The sequence below is a fragment of the Bufo bufo genome, chromosome 8 (genome assembly GCF_905171765.1).
Source record: "Bufo bufo chromosome 8, aBufBuf1.1, whole genome shotgun sequence".
NCBI lineage: Eukaryota > Metazoa > Chordata > Amphibia > Anura > Bufonidae > Bufo > Bufo bufo.
This window is the reverse complement of record NC_053396.1, coordinates 162066719-162082963: the sequence shown is the minus strand read 5'-3', so window position 1 is coordinate 162082963 and position 16245 is coordinate 162066719. Positions and strand designations below refer to the sequence as shown.

Here is a 16245-nt window from a genome sequence, read left to right as displayed (position 1 = left end):
TGCCAACAAGAAAGGAGAAATTTGCACTGTCCGGATCCGGGATAACCGGCCGGTAATTCTGCCTCCAAATTCCCAGATCATCCTGTGGTGCCGTGCTGTGTTGGGGACTATCAAGCCCTAGTGGAACCTATTCCCTTTGAAAATCATCCCTTCATACGGACAGCCAAGAGCCTGGTGACCGTGTCTCAAGGTAAAGTGCCTGTCCGCTTAATTAACTTTGGTGATCATCCCGTTACTCTCCTTAAACACTGCCCCGTTGCTCAGCTTTTTCAAGTGTCTTTCCAGGATGTGATCCGTCTGCCTGCCACGGAGGCGTTCCAGACCACACAGAGCAGCAGCACCCCTACGACATCCTGGTGGGAAGAACTACAGGTGGGGAACGAAGCCACCCCAAAAGAGCAAATAGAGGGAGTCCTGAAGCTGGTGAAGGAGCACCACCAGGCTTTCAGCAAGCACTCCACGGACTATGGAGAGGTCAGTGTAATCAAACACACCATACCCACTGGCTCTCATCCTCCTATTAAGGAGAGGCACAGACCCATAGCACCTACTACCTATCAGTCTGTGAAAGAGATGATAAAAGAGATGAAAGACTCTAATATAATCCGGGACAGCCATAGTCCCTGGGCTGCGCCCTTAGTTCTTGTCCGGAAAAAAGATGGCAGCATAAGGTTCTGCGTGGATTACAGAAAAATTAATCAAATCACCCACAAAGATGCATATCCATTGCCACGCATTGAAGAGTCCTTGACTGCTCTGGGGTCATCAGCCTATTTCTCTACCTTGGACTTAACCAGTGGGTACTGGCAAGTACCCATGGCCCCAGAAGATCGAGAAAAGACTGCTTTCACTACACCTATAGGCCTGTTTGAATTCAATTGTATGCCGTTTGGACTGTGTAACGCTCCAGGAACATTCCAGCGGCTGATGGAACGTTGTCTAGGCCATAGGAATTTTGAGACTGTACTCTTATATCTGGATGACGTCATTGTATACTCCAAGACGTATGAGGACCATCTAAAGCACCTGGGTGAGGTGTTTCAAGTTCTTGCTAAATATGGCCTCAAGATCAAGCCATCCAAGTGCCACCTACTGAAACCGGCGGTCAAATACCTTGGGCACGTTGTTAGTGCCGAAGGAATACAGCCTGATCCTGATAAACTTGCTGCTGTCCGCAACTGGCCTACTCCAACGACCGTAAAAGAGGTGAGAAGCTTCCTCAGTTTTGCAGGGTACTACAGGCGTTTCATCCCGCACTTCGCACAAATTGCGGATCCCATCCAGGAACTGTTGAGGGGGCATCCAAAGAAGAGCCCCAAAACCCCTATTCCTGTTGAATGGAACCAAGAACGAGAAATTGCCTTTCAAATCCTAAAGAAGAAGTTGACTGAACCCCCTGTTCTGGGTTACCCAGATTATCAGAAGCCGTTCCTCCTCTACACGGATGCCAGTAAAAGAGGCTTGGGGGCCGTGTTGGCTCAAGTGCAAGACAACAAGGAAAGGGTAATTGCCTACGCCAGCAGATCCCTGAAGGGAGCCGAAAAGAATGACCAGAATTACAGTTCTTTCAAGCTGGAGTTTCTTGCCTTAGTGTGGGCTGTGACTGAAAAGTTCAAAGACTATCTCGCTGCCACACCGTTTGTTGCCTTCACGGACAATAATCCCCTGGCGCATCTGAACACGGCCAAGTTAGGGGCACTGGAGCAAAGATGGGCCTCCCGCCTTGCCAACTATGACTTTACTGTAAAGTACCGGGCGGGCCGCTCCAATGATAATGCTGATGCCCTGTCGCGGCTTCCCACTACAGAGGCCCCAGATGAGCTAAAAGATGCCTGGGAAGAAGTGGAAATGCCCGCGTTCTACAATAAATTTGCCCAGCAGGATAATATCCGTACTGAAAATCTCCCTGCTGCTGATCCTCCCTCCTCAGATGATCCTGAGTCCGGAGGCGATCAAGAAAGATGGATTAAGCTCCAGTCCGAAAGTAGAGTCCTCGGTGAACTGCTTGACTTCCTTACCAGTGGGAAAATCCCTGAGAGAATCCGCAGGAAGAGTGCAGACCCAGAACTAGTAAGACTGTGGAGACATCGCCACCAACTATTCCTTCAAAGAGGCCTGTTGCTCAGAAGGAGTCTGGATCCAGTGTCCTGTGATAAAGTCTACCAGATTCTCCTGCCACGTCGGGATGCCAGCCTGGTACTGGACATGTACCACAACCAGTCCGGACACTTCGGTGTACAGAAGACTGAGGCCACCATACGGAGAAGATTCTATTGGATTGGGATGAGAGAGGATATCGAAAAATGGTGCCGAGAATGCACTGCCTGTGCTGTGGGGCGGACTGAACGCCATGACCAGAGGGCGCCTCTCCATCCTATTGTAAGTACAGCTCCTTTAGAACTTGTCGCGATTGATCATGTGAAGTTGGAGCCGAGTCGCTCTGGGTATACTTATGCCATGACTATAATTGATCACTTCACCAAGTTTGTCGTAGCAGCGCCTGTGAAAGACCTGACAGCCAAGACCACAGCGGAGGCGTTCTGGAAGCATTTCCTGTTGCCCTACGGCTGCCCAGAAAGGATCCTCACCGATCAAGGGTCTGCGTTTGAGTCACAGCTGTTCCATGAGATGTGCCTGCTGCACAACTGCCAGAAAGTCCGGACCACCGCCTATCATCCGCAAGGTAACGGACTCTGTGAAAAGATGAATAAGACTCTCATTGAAATGTTGAGAGCAGTACCCCCTGATACGAGGGGTGATTGGCCTACTCTGTTGCCACAACTGATGTACACTTATAACAACACCATCCATTGTTCCACCGGTTACACCCCGTTCTATCTGATGTTTGGGCGACAAGGGAGATTACCTGCGGATCACTCCCTGGGGGTACAAGTGCCAGATGTGATCAACCCACTGCCCAGGACTGATTGGGTAGTGGAGCACCAGAGGCGTCTTCTTAATGCCAAGGAGATTGTGCAAGAACGCATGGAGAATGTCCGGGAACGCCAGCAAAAAGACTACGACCAGACTGCCCATGCGGGACCCCTGGCTCTTGGAGACAAGGTTTGGTTGAAAAACAACCACCGGACGAGTAAGTTGGACAGCAAATGGGAAAGGATTCCCTACCTTGTTACTGCCATACCTAATGCTGCAGCCCACATTTACCAGGTCTCCAGAGAAGGAAAAGGTCCCCAAGTTGTTCACAGGAACCGCCTCAAACCCTGTATCGAAGGAGAACCAGCGGCGGAGGAAATGGAGCCTGAGCCTTCTGAGGAAGAATTGCCGGCTCCACCTATGGACCCTATGCAGGCTGTGGAGAACTTGATCCACGATAAAGAGCCACTGCACTGGGCCCTCACGCCTTGGTTGAATTTGCTGGTTCCTGCTCCTGTTCCTGTTGGTCTCCCGTCTCAGGAGACCTTACCTCAGAGAGTTCCTGAAGAAGTTCCAGAGGCGGTGAGCTCCCTTGACCTTCCTGAGTTCAGGCAGGAAGAATCTCCGCCACTAAGGAGGTCTACCCGTTCTACCAGGGGACACCCACCTGTGAGGTTTGAGGACTACATCATGAGCCCAGGTAGCCCCTCACGGGAAACCCCTGTTTAACTCTGTTGCAAGCCTGGGTACGGACTCATATTTGTTCCTTGAGCCTCCAAGAACTTTACATCGTTTTATATTGTTCTACTGTTCTATTATGGACAATTTGCATTTATGGACTATCCTGGTTTATTGATACGCTGCACCAGGTCAGCGCCCCTGTTCCCTTCCATTATCCTGAGAGAAGAGAACGACGCCCCTTTTCACCATTCCCTGCAGTCATATTGGTTGTCAATGTTTGTATTGTTGCTGTGATATTTGCCATGTATGCCGGTTCTCATTTTGTCTTTCAGGCTGCAGTATCCAGCCAGGCGGGGCCCCTCCATGTTGCGCCGAGGACGGGCAACTTTATAGCGTGGTGGTATGTAGTGTCCCACTAGGTAAAGGTGGGCACTGCAGGGGTTAATGTGTTTTTATTACCTGTAATGTTATGTGTATGCATTTCCCTGTGTTAGCTGGGTGTCAGGCCTGTCAGGGTGTAGTTTAGCCTCCCAGACGTTAGAGGGAGCTAGAGGGCCTTAGATATATATAGGAAGGCCCAGACAGGGGAGTGGTAGTTCATTCCAGGGGACTAGAGGAGTTACTTCGTCCACCTGAAGCTCCTGAGGCTAGGCTTAGCTCAGTAGAGACACCCCAGTTGCAGGACGTCACCTCCTGGGAGAAACCACAGCCCTGCAGCAATAAAGCCAACATACTACAGGCAAAGATAAGTAACCCTGATAGGCAGATGCTTTAGGAAGAAAAGCAAGGATTTAATACGAGAGGAAGATATATATATATATATATATACCAAGGATATAAGCCACCATTTAGGCATTTGGGCCTTGGGATTGAAACCAGACAGGAGTTCTAGAAAGGAACAGTGTACGCTATTTCTGAGGAAAGGTACAACCTGATTCTGAGTGCATTGTGGATTTACCCTCTGAGTATCTTGCATAACTTATACCTGCCATCTTGTGGAAAAAGCCTGCTTGCAAGCTGTAATACAAAGGACTGTATAACTACCTTACTGTATAAAGTTGGACTGTTCAGTAAAGCAACGTTTGGTTCACTATACCATCTGTGTACCTCAATTATTCCCACTACAAATCGGTGTGCCACCGTTACAGGCACTGGCGTCACGAATCCAAAAGGGACCTTGCCCCAGGCACTAAAAATACCTGTAACATCCAGGGCACCTCATCCACCATCAGGCCTGGTCCCTACATACAGAGTGTGCCCCAGAGGAACTGTGTCTACCTCTCCTTCACTGCCGCATGCCTACCCAGGGTTCTCCAATACAGTGAGCAACCCTCGATTGCCCAAAACCGTGACCTCACATCGCAATACCCTGCAGGTCTGGCGTGCTGCAGTCATAGGAGAAGCACACAAGCCGACCTTAGTCATCAGTATGCTCACCAATACACTATAAAATGGACGTCCTTCCCTATTTCAGCCATGTGAGAGCAGTTTCCTGATAAAAGAATTGCCACAAAGAGCTCCTGTGCCTGTCCTTTCACAGATCCCTCCTGTGAAGATCACGCCTGTGATGGTGAGCAAGATCACTTAGGGTGCACAGTCTTCCACAGGACAAGGGAAGACAACAGGGTCGCAATGTCAATAGAAGACAGGCTGTTCTTGGATATCATGGATCAAGGAATTGTAAAAGACAAGTCAAAAAGCTGGGTCGCACCTTTACCATTTAAACCCCAGAGACAACGCTTACCTAACAATAAAGAATTTGTCTACAGTCGATTCATCTCCCTCAAGCACAAACTTCAGAGGACACTGGAGATGAAAGAACATTTCTTTACCTTTATGGAAAGAATATTCCAGAACAACCATGCAGAAATGGCACCCGCGCTCCAAGACTCGGAGGAGTGTTGGTACTTACCCATATTCGGCATGTATCATCCTAAAAAATTAGGGCAGATACGAGTAGTATTCGACTCGAGCGCCAGGTGCAAAGGCATCTCTCTAAATAATGTCTTACTGTCTGGTCCAGACCTCTAAAACAGACTTCTGGAGGTACTTCTCCGCTTCCGCAGAGATTCCGTAGCATTTATGGCCGACATACAACAGATGTTCCACTGCTTCCTCGTCAAGGAAGAACGTAGAAACTACTTGAGGTTCTTCTGGTACCGCAACACTGACCCCAATGAAGACATTGTAGAGTACCGAATAATAGTGCACATCTTCGGAAACAGTCCTTCCCCTGCAGTCGCTATCTATGGTCTCAGATATTCAGCCCGAGAGGGTGAAGCAAAGTATAGCTCGGATGTCAGGTCCTTTGTGGAAAAGGATTTCTATGTGGACCACTTCTTGAAATCCACACCCACGAACGAGACCGCAATCAGTCTCTTGAAAAGGGCCCAAGAAATGCTCGCCCTATCTAATTTGAGGTTGCACAAAATCGCCTCCAACAGCCGTGAGTTAATGGAGGCGTTTTCACCCCAAGACCATTTAAATGATCTAAAGGACTTGGATCTTAGCACCGACTCCCTTCCCATGCAGTGGAGCCTTGGTTTGCTCTGGGATTTAATGGCAGACACATTCACCTTCCAAATCAGTAAGGAAGAAAAGCCCTTCACACGTAGAGAAGTTCTATCCACCATAAACAGCTTATATCATGATCCTCTGGGATTCGTAGAGCCTGTTACTATCCAAGGCAAAATGATGTTAAGAGACTTCACCACAGAGACGTCTGATTGGGATGATCCGCTGCGCATGGAGAAAAAAGACCTGTGGACAGGTTGGAAGAAGTCTCTCAAAGCTTTGTCCAGCCTTCATGTGGCACAACCACATGCTTCCATGCCATCTACTGAAGTCAAGATGCAAAGACTATATATCTTCTGCGATGCTTCAGTCAAGGCAATTGCTGCCGCAGCATACCTAAAGACCATTGATGTCAAAGAACAATGCCATATAGGGTTTGTCATGAGCCGGATCAAACTAGCGCCACTCCGCGAACACACGATTCTCAGACTGGAGCTCTGAGCTGCTGTGCTTGCAGTTGAGTTGGCTGAACTTATAACAACAGGAATAAACCTGGAAATCGAGGAAGTCGAGTTTTACATGGACAGAAAGGTAGTCCCAGGATATATTTGCAACAAAACCAGATGCTTTTATGTCTATGTCAGCAATCGGGTGCTAAAGGTCAGAAGATCCACTTGTCCTAAACAGTGGCACTATGTTCCCACACACCATAATCCTGCGGACCACGCAACTAGATCCGTCGCACCAAGCCACCTTAAGGACACAACATGGTTTACGGGTCCTGCATTCCTGTACCGTTCAACGTCTTTCAGCATCAGATCCGACACATTAGAATTTTTTAGACCCAGATGCCAATGAAGAAATCCGACCTGAAGTATCTGTTCTACATACAGTGACTTCGGACCACCAACTCAAATCCCATCGTTTCAACAGGTTCTCCACCTGGATGTTGCTCGTTTGTGGTTTAGCCTGTGTAGTTCATATAGCTCAGTCTTACAAGTCGACATTACCTGTGAGTCAGAAGCCCTGCAAAGGTTGGCATCACTGCAAACATGCCTTTAACGCTCCCAATATGGAAAGGTCCAAGAGTATAATAATTCGCACTATACAACACGAATGTTATGGTAAAGAAATAGACTACCTCAGCAAAGGCAAAACAATCTCCAAGGATAGAGCTTTGAAAAAGCTTGATCCCACCATTGACCAAAATGGGTTGCTAAGAAAGAAGGATTCAGTAGTGGCGTCTGTTGACGCCAGATGGGGAGTATTCTGCCCAGCAGGGTTAGAAAATTATTCTAGTTCATTCTGCCAGGGTCGGAGTAATTCTGAAGTGTTTAGTGTGGTTATACCACCATCTAGCGGTCTTAAATTGTATCACACTTTGTTTTCCTGTTACAATACTACTGCATTGTGGGTGGTGCACTGTCTTGTGGGAGTGCAAAGCATCCTGGGAAAGATAAGTCTCCAGTCTCCAGGACACATCAGCAGAGCTGTTCTATGCATGTCTACTTCTCAAACTCCATCATCTTTGTAAAAGCATATCTGGTGAGAGATCTACCTTTGTTTCAGGAATATTGTGTGTTGCAGAGCTGTTCAGCTAGTTGTAATTGTCACTCAGGGAGTTTTTATTACTGTTAGCTAGTCAGTGTTAATGTAATGTTATAGTACATGCTATGCTATGCTTAATACATGTTATTTGTATTCTTGTAGTTTTACCAAACAATCCTGTTTACCAATCAATCGTATATAATCAATCAATCACATATGTACGACCTGTTGACCAATAAACAAGGTAGACTACAAAGAACAGTCCTCTTATTTGGAAGACAGGAATGGTTTATGCTGAATGTCAGACTGCACACTGTGTGAACGTGTATGAAGACAGAACAGGTTTGGAGAGAACATACAGAGTACATACAAGTATTACTGCCGCATAAAGGATATTGTGCATGTTGTACTATTATCCCAGACACATACAGTTAATATTATATGTGCCCTGCTGCCGGTACTTGGGGATTAAATCTGTATACAGCTGCATACAGATCATAATAACCTGAATTGGAACCGTACAGATTTTTACAGTCATGCTCATTTCTTTTGTCCCCTTCTGAATACAGTAGGTCCCATACAGACACGTGTGCAGCCTGCAAACTAATTTCATTATTTATTTATTTATTTAATGCACTTTACAGACATTAGCATCACACTGTCCCTAATGGGGCTCACAATCTAAGTTCCCCATCAGTATGTCTTTGGAGTGTGGGAGGAAACCGGAGAACCCTGAGGAAACCCACGCAAACACAGGGAGAACATACAAACTCCACACAGATGTTGTCCTTGGTCGGATTCGAATCTAGGACCCTAGCGCTGCAAGACACCAGTGCTAACCCCTGAGCCACCCTGCTGCCCATCTCCTAAAACTATACTGTATGGCCACATAGATAAAGTTTAAGCGGTAATATTGGAGGTGCCCATACAGTACTGTGCAGGGGTTGAAAAGATGATGAAGTGTAAGAATGCTTTCAAAAATTGAAGTGGTAATAGGTTCAATTTATTTTGAAGCAGGAAATGACCCTGAACCTACAGCCAGTGTCATTAAAGGGGTTTTCCAGGAAAAGATATTTATTACTTCAGGATAGGTCATCAGTATCAGATCTGTGGGGGTGCAACACCTGGGACCCCCGCCAATCAGCTGTTAGAAGAGGCCTTGAGTGCTGCAGCCTCTTCCTAGGCCGATGACATCACTGTACATTGGTCACATGGCCTAGTTACAGCTCAGCCCCATTCAAGTGAATGGGGATGAGCTGTAAAACCAAGCACTGCCACTATACGATGTACGGCGCTGTCGTTGAAAAGCTGCCAGGAGCCTGTATCACTCACCAGAGCTCAGGTAAGCACAGCGACTCTCTGAAACAGCTGATTGGTGGGGCTGTCAGGACTTGGACCTCCACTGATGTGATAATGATGACCTATCCTGAGGATAAGTCATCATTATCTCTTCCAGGATAACTATCTTCTGGGTAAAGAAGAACAAGGAGTCCTGGAAGTGAGGCTATGGCTCCGCAGGGCCCTGATCTCAGCATCAAGTCTGTCTAGGATTACATGACGATATAGAATAACTGGAGCAAGCCTACATCCACAGAAGATCTGTGGTTAGTTCTCCAAGATGTTAGGAACAACATCCCTGCCAAGTTCCTTCAAAATCTGTGTGCAAGTGTACCTAGAAGAACTGATGCTGATCCAAGTTTCTGTTCATTATTATTCCTTAGTTAGCCATAATGGCCATTTTTGATTGGCTGCATAGTGTGAAGGGACATTGTGCACTGTTAGTGCCCACACATTTTCCCTTCTCATAGTTATATTCTGAAGGACAGGATTGTTTTTACCAAACATTACTAATTTACCTTTTCATATTCTCTGTTGGCTCTTACTTATATAAAATGTTTAAAATCTTCAATAAAGATGTTTGTGGAGAAAAAAAAAAAAGAACTGATGCAAATATTGATTTCATTTTAATTTATCTTTGCATTTCGTTAATTGATAAAAATAAACTATTAATTCTAATTTTGAAAACATTCTTACTTTGCAGAATTTTTCCCACACCTACCTAAAACATTTGCACAGTACTGTACATCCAGACAGCTGCTTAAAATGCAGAAATTATCAGAAAACAACTGTTCTTTTTGAGACCACATAAATGGATCAATAGGGTTTGTTCACTACACCAAACAATAAGTCCAATATTGGGGCTGACCATACATGTGACAACCACTGGCGTAGCTATAGGGGTCGCAGCGGTCGCAATTGCCCCACGGGGCCCCCTCAAGCCAGGAGAGCCACAGTAAAGTGGGCGGCGCGGCCCGCAGCTAAGCTAAGTTGATAACTAAAATCACAGGGAGAGGAGAGCGGAGGCTGAGAGGCGAGCCCTGCGTGCACTGTGCAGGGCAGGCGAAGTGAGGAGGGGGAGCGGCTTCAGTTCAGGAAGAGGAAGCTGGCAGCGAGACACTGTTTATACTGAGGTGAGTGCGCTCAGTGCGGCGCCGGCGGATGATAAACTGGACCGGGGTCCAGCCTTTAGGTCCGGTCAAGTGAGTGAGTGACTGTCCTTGAGTCCCCTGACCCGCCTGGTGGCTGACCCAGAGCGCCGGTGAGATAGCGTTCACTGGCTGCGTGATAAACTGCCAGTCAATACCCCCTTAGGAAATCTCTCATCAGATGTAAGAGCAGCAGCGATCGATCAGCCAGGATTAATGTGCACAGTGGGAGGCCCCCCCTTAGGCAAGTGACAAACTGACACCCCCCCACCCCCCTCAGTCTTAGGCAAGTGACAAACTCAGCTCTGCTACATCTACAATGAGCAACTACAGCAAATGTAATGCCAAACTGCAGTTCCTCTATGTCAGGGCTGGCCAACCTGAGGCTCTCCAGCTGTTGCAAAACTACAACTCCCATCATGCCCGGACAGTCTACAGCTATCAGCCTACAGCAGGGCATGGTGGGAGTTGTAGTTTCACAACAGCTGGAGAGCCGCAGGTTGGCCATGCCTGCTCTATGTGAAGCCTTGGATAGCTTCCACTGGACCCACAGGCCTCCCACTGTGCACATTAGTCCTGGCTGATCGATCGCTGCTGCTCTCACATCTGATGAGAGATTTCCTAAGGGGGTATTGACTGGCATAAGGGACGGGCTGGTGGATGAGGGCAGCCATCCGGCCCTGCCTATGGATCACCCAGTGTGCACTTAGCTATGCCCAGGCCCCATGCCAGGGGGTCCCTGATGTATTAACTGACCAATAACATGGAGATCCCAGTGCCAGCTGCCTTGCTGGTGGACGATTGGCATATACTTCTGCGGTGGGCGCACTGCCCACCAATGATTTTAATAACGGGGAGGGGGGCGCACACTGCCCACCAATGATTTTAATACCGGGGAGGGTGCACTGGAGGCTGATGGAGAGGGTACTGGGGGCTGGTGAGAGGCACTGGGGGCTGATGGAGATGCTCTGACTGGGGGCTGATTGAGAGGCACTGGGGGGGGTGCTGGTGAGAGGCACTGGGAGCTGATGGAAAGGCACTGGGGCTGATTGAGAGGCACTGGGGGCTGGTGAGGGGCACTGGGAGCTGATGGAAAGGCACTGGGGCTGATTGAGAGGCACTGGGGTCTGGTGAGAGGCACTGGGGGCTGATGGAGAGGCACTGGGGGCTGATGGAGAGGCACGGGGCTGATGGAGAGGCTACTGGGGGTTGCTATAAGGCTACTGGGGGTTGCTGTAAGGCTACTGGGGGCTGCTATGAGGCATGGGGCTCTTATCTGAGGTCTGATTGGGGGTCATTCATATTGGGGTCTGAGCTGAGGTGTTATCTGAGGTCTTATTGGGGTCTTATTAACATTGGGGATCTTATTAGGGCTGTTAGCTGAGGTCTGATTAACATTGGGGGTCTGATTGGTGGTCTGACCTGAGGTGTAATGAAAAATATATTTTTTCCGAAGCAGCTTGGAGAAAAAAGGCCTCATAGTCTCCCACATTCCTTCTGCCCGGCCAAGCCAGCCAGCACCCCTGAGGCCAAGCCAGCCAGCACCCCTGAGGCCAAGCCAGCCAGCACCCCTGAGGCCAAGCCAGCCAGCACCCCTGAGGCCAAGCCTGCCAGCACCCCTGAGGCCAAGCCAGCCAGCACCCCTGAGGCCAAGCCAGCCAGCACCCCTGAGGCCAAGCCAGCCAGCACCCCTGAGGCCAAGCCTGCTAGCACCCCTGAGGCCAAGCCAGCCAGCACCCCTGAGGCCAAGCCAGCCAGCACCCCTGAGGCCAAGCCGGCCAGCACCCCTGAGGCCAAGCCTGCTAGCACCCCTGAGGCCAAGCCTGCCAGAACCCCTGAGGCCAAGCCTGCCAGCACCCCTGAGGCCAAGCCTGCCAGCACCCCTGAGGCCAAGCCTGCCAACACCCCTGAGTCTTCAGAACTGTAAGTAAATTATATATAAGGGGAGCTTATAATATGAAAGAGACGAATTATGTCTGAACAGACATATAGCGCAAATTCCAGTTTTTGTTTACGTTTTAGGTCGGGGTGGATCTTGGGTGAGTTCCCACACTTTTTTTTCCCAGGACTTGACCCCTGAAGTGGTCCCGCAGGCTGGGCGGCAGTTCTGACTAGTCCTACTTTTACCCTTTAGTGACCACCCATACGCCTTTTTACGGCGGTCACTAAGGGGCCTTAGGCTGAGCCGCCGCATTTTTACGGCGGCCCAGTCTAAGCGCTGCACAGCTCCCCCGTGCAGAGGGGAGCACGGACCCGGCTCTCACATGAAAGTTGGGGCCCTGCTCTAACAGCCCGGATCGGCAGGAGTGCCGATCCGGGCTGTTTAACCCTGTACATGCCAGGCGCAATGGAGCCCGCTGCAAGTAAAGTGGTGACAGAGGGAGCAGACTCCCTCTGTCTCCCATCAGCACCCCGAAAATGCGATCGCGGGGTGCTGATGTGTTGGGAAGCTTACCTTGCTTCCGATCAGGGCCCTGAGCCTGTCCTCAGTTATCTCCAGCAGGCTGTGCTTCTCTGGCGCAGCCTGCTGGTCAATGTTTGAATAGCATTGCTATTGAAATGTAATGCATTATAGAGATAATGCATTACATTTTAAAAGCAATCAAAAATACTGCATATTATAGTCCCCTTGTGGGACTATTAAGTAGTAAAAAAAATACAAAAAAATACACATTTATTAAATAAAAAAAATTCCATAAAATAAAAAAAAAATGCTTTTTTTTCCCATTGAAAATACGCTTTTCAATGAAAAAAATTGCAAAAAGAAAATAACCCCCATATGTTTGGTATTGCCGCGTCCGTAACGACCCGGACTACATAAATATTACATAAATTATCCCCTATGGTGAACGCCGTAAAAAAAAAAAAAAAAAAAAGACAGAATTTCGAATTTATTCTTAGTTTCCACCTAAAAAAACGTAATAACAAGCAATAAAAAGGCACCATTTACTCCAAAATGATACCAATGAAAAATACAAGTCGTCCCTCAAAAATCAAGCCCTCACACAACTCCATAGAAAAATAACTAAAAAAGTTATGGGTCTTGTGAAGTGGCAATGCAAAATAATTTTTTTGGTTAATAAAAGGAGTTTTATTGCAAAAAAAGTAGTAAAACGTAAAAAAGTATTTAGTATCACTGTAATCGTACTGACCCAGCGAATAAATATATTATGTTATTTGTACCAAAAAATGAACGCCGTAAAATTTATAATGAAAAAACGCAGTGGCAGTATTGCTATTTTTCCCCATCTCCCTCCCAGAAAGAGTTAATAAAAGTTAATCAGAAAGTTATGTGTACCCCAAAATGGCGCCATTAAAAACTACAACTTGTCCCGTAAAAAAAAAAGCTCTCATAAAGCTATATAGACGAAAAAATTAAAAAATTATAGCTCTTGGAACGAGACCATGAAAAAAGGAAGAAAAACGCTTGGTCATAAAGCCCCAAACAGGCTTGGTCACTAAGGGGTTAATACACAGACATTTAGACTCATACATTTCCTACACTGGCACAAATGTGTTGCCAGTGACCAACTGTCTGTGCTCAGTCCTACACGTAACCGGCACAAGTGCATGAGAAGCTGCAGATGTGGCGACGAGGTTCGAGAGGTATGTGGGGGTGGGAGATCCGGGAGGGGGGGGCCCATAAAAAATATTGCTATGGGGCCCAGTCATTTCTAGCTACGCCCCTGGTGACAACACAATTATTACAATCTCTTGTAATCAATCATTTTTAAGTGAAAAGTTCTGCAACTTTGTGATCTTTTTGGTTTTAATTCTTTAACATCTCTGCTTGCTGTCAGTGAACTTAAACAATCTTCTTTTCATCCATTGACTGAAAACAAATACAGACCTATCCTTCCTCTCAGCTGAGCATTTGTTTTAATCGTATTCAGTGTATTAATCCTCTGAGTTCAATAGCCCGGATGATACATTTAGCAAACATAAATTGAATAATCCACTGTGGCAAACTGTCAGGACTGGAAAGATTTGCTCACACAGGGTTGTCTAGAATGGCTACAGCCGGGTCTACAGATTATCCCCTTTCTTCAACACAATGTAACTGCATGTCATGGTGAGGTGAGGACTAACTTCATGCACCAAGGTGTACAGTTAAGTCGCGGGGATGGTGCAGAAGCTGTTCCCCTGCCATCAGCAGCGGGTGATGACTGCAGTATACATCCAACATCAAACTGCAAGACCTGGGGTAGAAGATAACGCCATTATAACAACCAGGGCATCTAAGGAGTTGAACAGAAGGAAGGGGGCTCCCTATGTTTCCCCATCAGTACCTCCACAATGCAAGCACGAGGTGCCAAGAATTGCCATGGAAGCAGGAAACCTAAAGGCCTACAGACCGATCATGGTTATAAGCCCATTGGGCAGTTCAGAGTACCGAGCGTGGGTCCTAGCCCTTAGGGGGCGCCAAAGTTTCTTCTCTTTTCTCATTAAGCCCCTCCTTTTGTTTGTTAATTGAGAGGGCCAGGCATCTGGATCCTGCTCTCGCTTCTCCCCATAATTTCACACCAGAATTTCAGCACATGCCCAGTGCAGCATCTTGTTCCTGCTCTGGAGAGAAGACCTGTACTGCACGTGTACTAAAATTCTGATGCGCAGCGCAGGCGGTGAGAGCAGCGTATAGATTCCTGACCCTGTCAATCAACATTGGAAAGGAGGGACACACTGAGAAGAAGGACAGACTGGAAAAAGACATGGATTGCACCTATTGATCTATTGCTCCTCAGCATAACTTATAAAGGCACCTTGTATACGTTTTGACCAAAGGCCCACAAACCACATCAAGGGAAGAACAGAAAGTTGGTGCACTGAGGGCTTAGGACTCTTCCTCGGCACACCAAACATCTCATTTGTATATATATATTTTTTTTTTAAAGTGCTTGTTCGGCTAAATGCAGCCATGGATTTCAAATGCAAATGTAAAGTTTTAATTGTCTCTGGAAGCCCTACAGGTCACTCAAGAAAGCAGCAGAACATTTTCCTATGACCTGATTAAACTTAAAGGAGTTGTCTTACTTCAGCAAACGGCATTTATCATGTAGAGAGATTTAATTGTGATTGTCCATATTGCCTCCTTTGTTGGCTTCATTCATTTTTCCATTACATTATACACTGCTCTTATTCTGGGGTTACGACCGACCACCCTGCAATTCAACAATGGTGGCCGTGCTTGTATACTATAGGAAAAGGCGCTGGCCTCTCTGATTTCCGGGACTGTCGGACACCCAAGAGGGACACTGTAGGAAATAGTAAGGAATTAGCCACCGAGAGTTGGGGTCGCCCCTTTCGGGGTGGGTGCTCTGCCTGTAGGCAGGGAAAGTATTAGGGACATTTGAGGGTTAGCTGGTGTCCATCTCCCATGGCAACATCATATTCAACAACTGCTGTACTATCTGCACCCAAGATCGACCCCTTTTCCTCTCATATTAATGGAAGGTCGTAAGTAAGAGTGGACCATACATGACACAGTGAGGTGGCCCCAACTACAATTCAATGTCCTGATATGTTGAGTATCAATTATTGATGTTTTTTAATGGTTTTGATTTTTGGGGGTTTTGTGCTTTCTTAAGAATATTAAGTAAAAGTTAAGTTTTAAAGGAGGAATTTATAAACTACAGTGAATTAACTGTACATACTGTAGGAAAGCATGCCCAAGAGCTCCTCTTCCACCTCGAATCTGCTCTGGAGAGGTGGCCCTAAGCCCTGGAAACGAACAGTGTATAATGTGATGGAAAAATGAATCCAGCCGGCAAAGGAGGCAATATGGACAATCATAATATATTAGTAAGTCCCTTGTATTAACTTTCTCTACATGATAAATGCCATTTGCTGAAGTGAGACAACCCTAGGAAGTCAAGAATCTCTTGCACTGGGTCATGTTTAAGTAATCCTGAGTCAACAGTTTATGGCTTGCCTCGATAGGTTTTAGACTACAATTTGTCCTTGAATATCAAATCACAGCATGACAAATTAGCTCACGGCACCTCGAACTCTCCTCTGTCAGCTACGTCTCCATTTTATGTTGGAAGAGAAAGACATAACGGGTTTGTGTACGAGTCTCCACATGCTATGGAAGAAGGCATCTGTTCATATCTTAGAAGGTGACAAATATACAATATGTTCTATG

The 16245-nt window shown here is 47.1% G+C and overlaps 1 protein-coding gene across 1 annotated transcript in view; it reads right to left on the bottom strand.

Moving 5' to 3' along the window:
* The window catches only part of GPC3 (glypican 3), a 712927-nt gene that overhangs the window by 330761 nt on the left and 365921 nt on the right, over positions 1–16245 (bottom strand). The gene's annotated exons all lie outside the window — the stretch shown is intronic.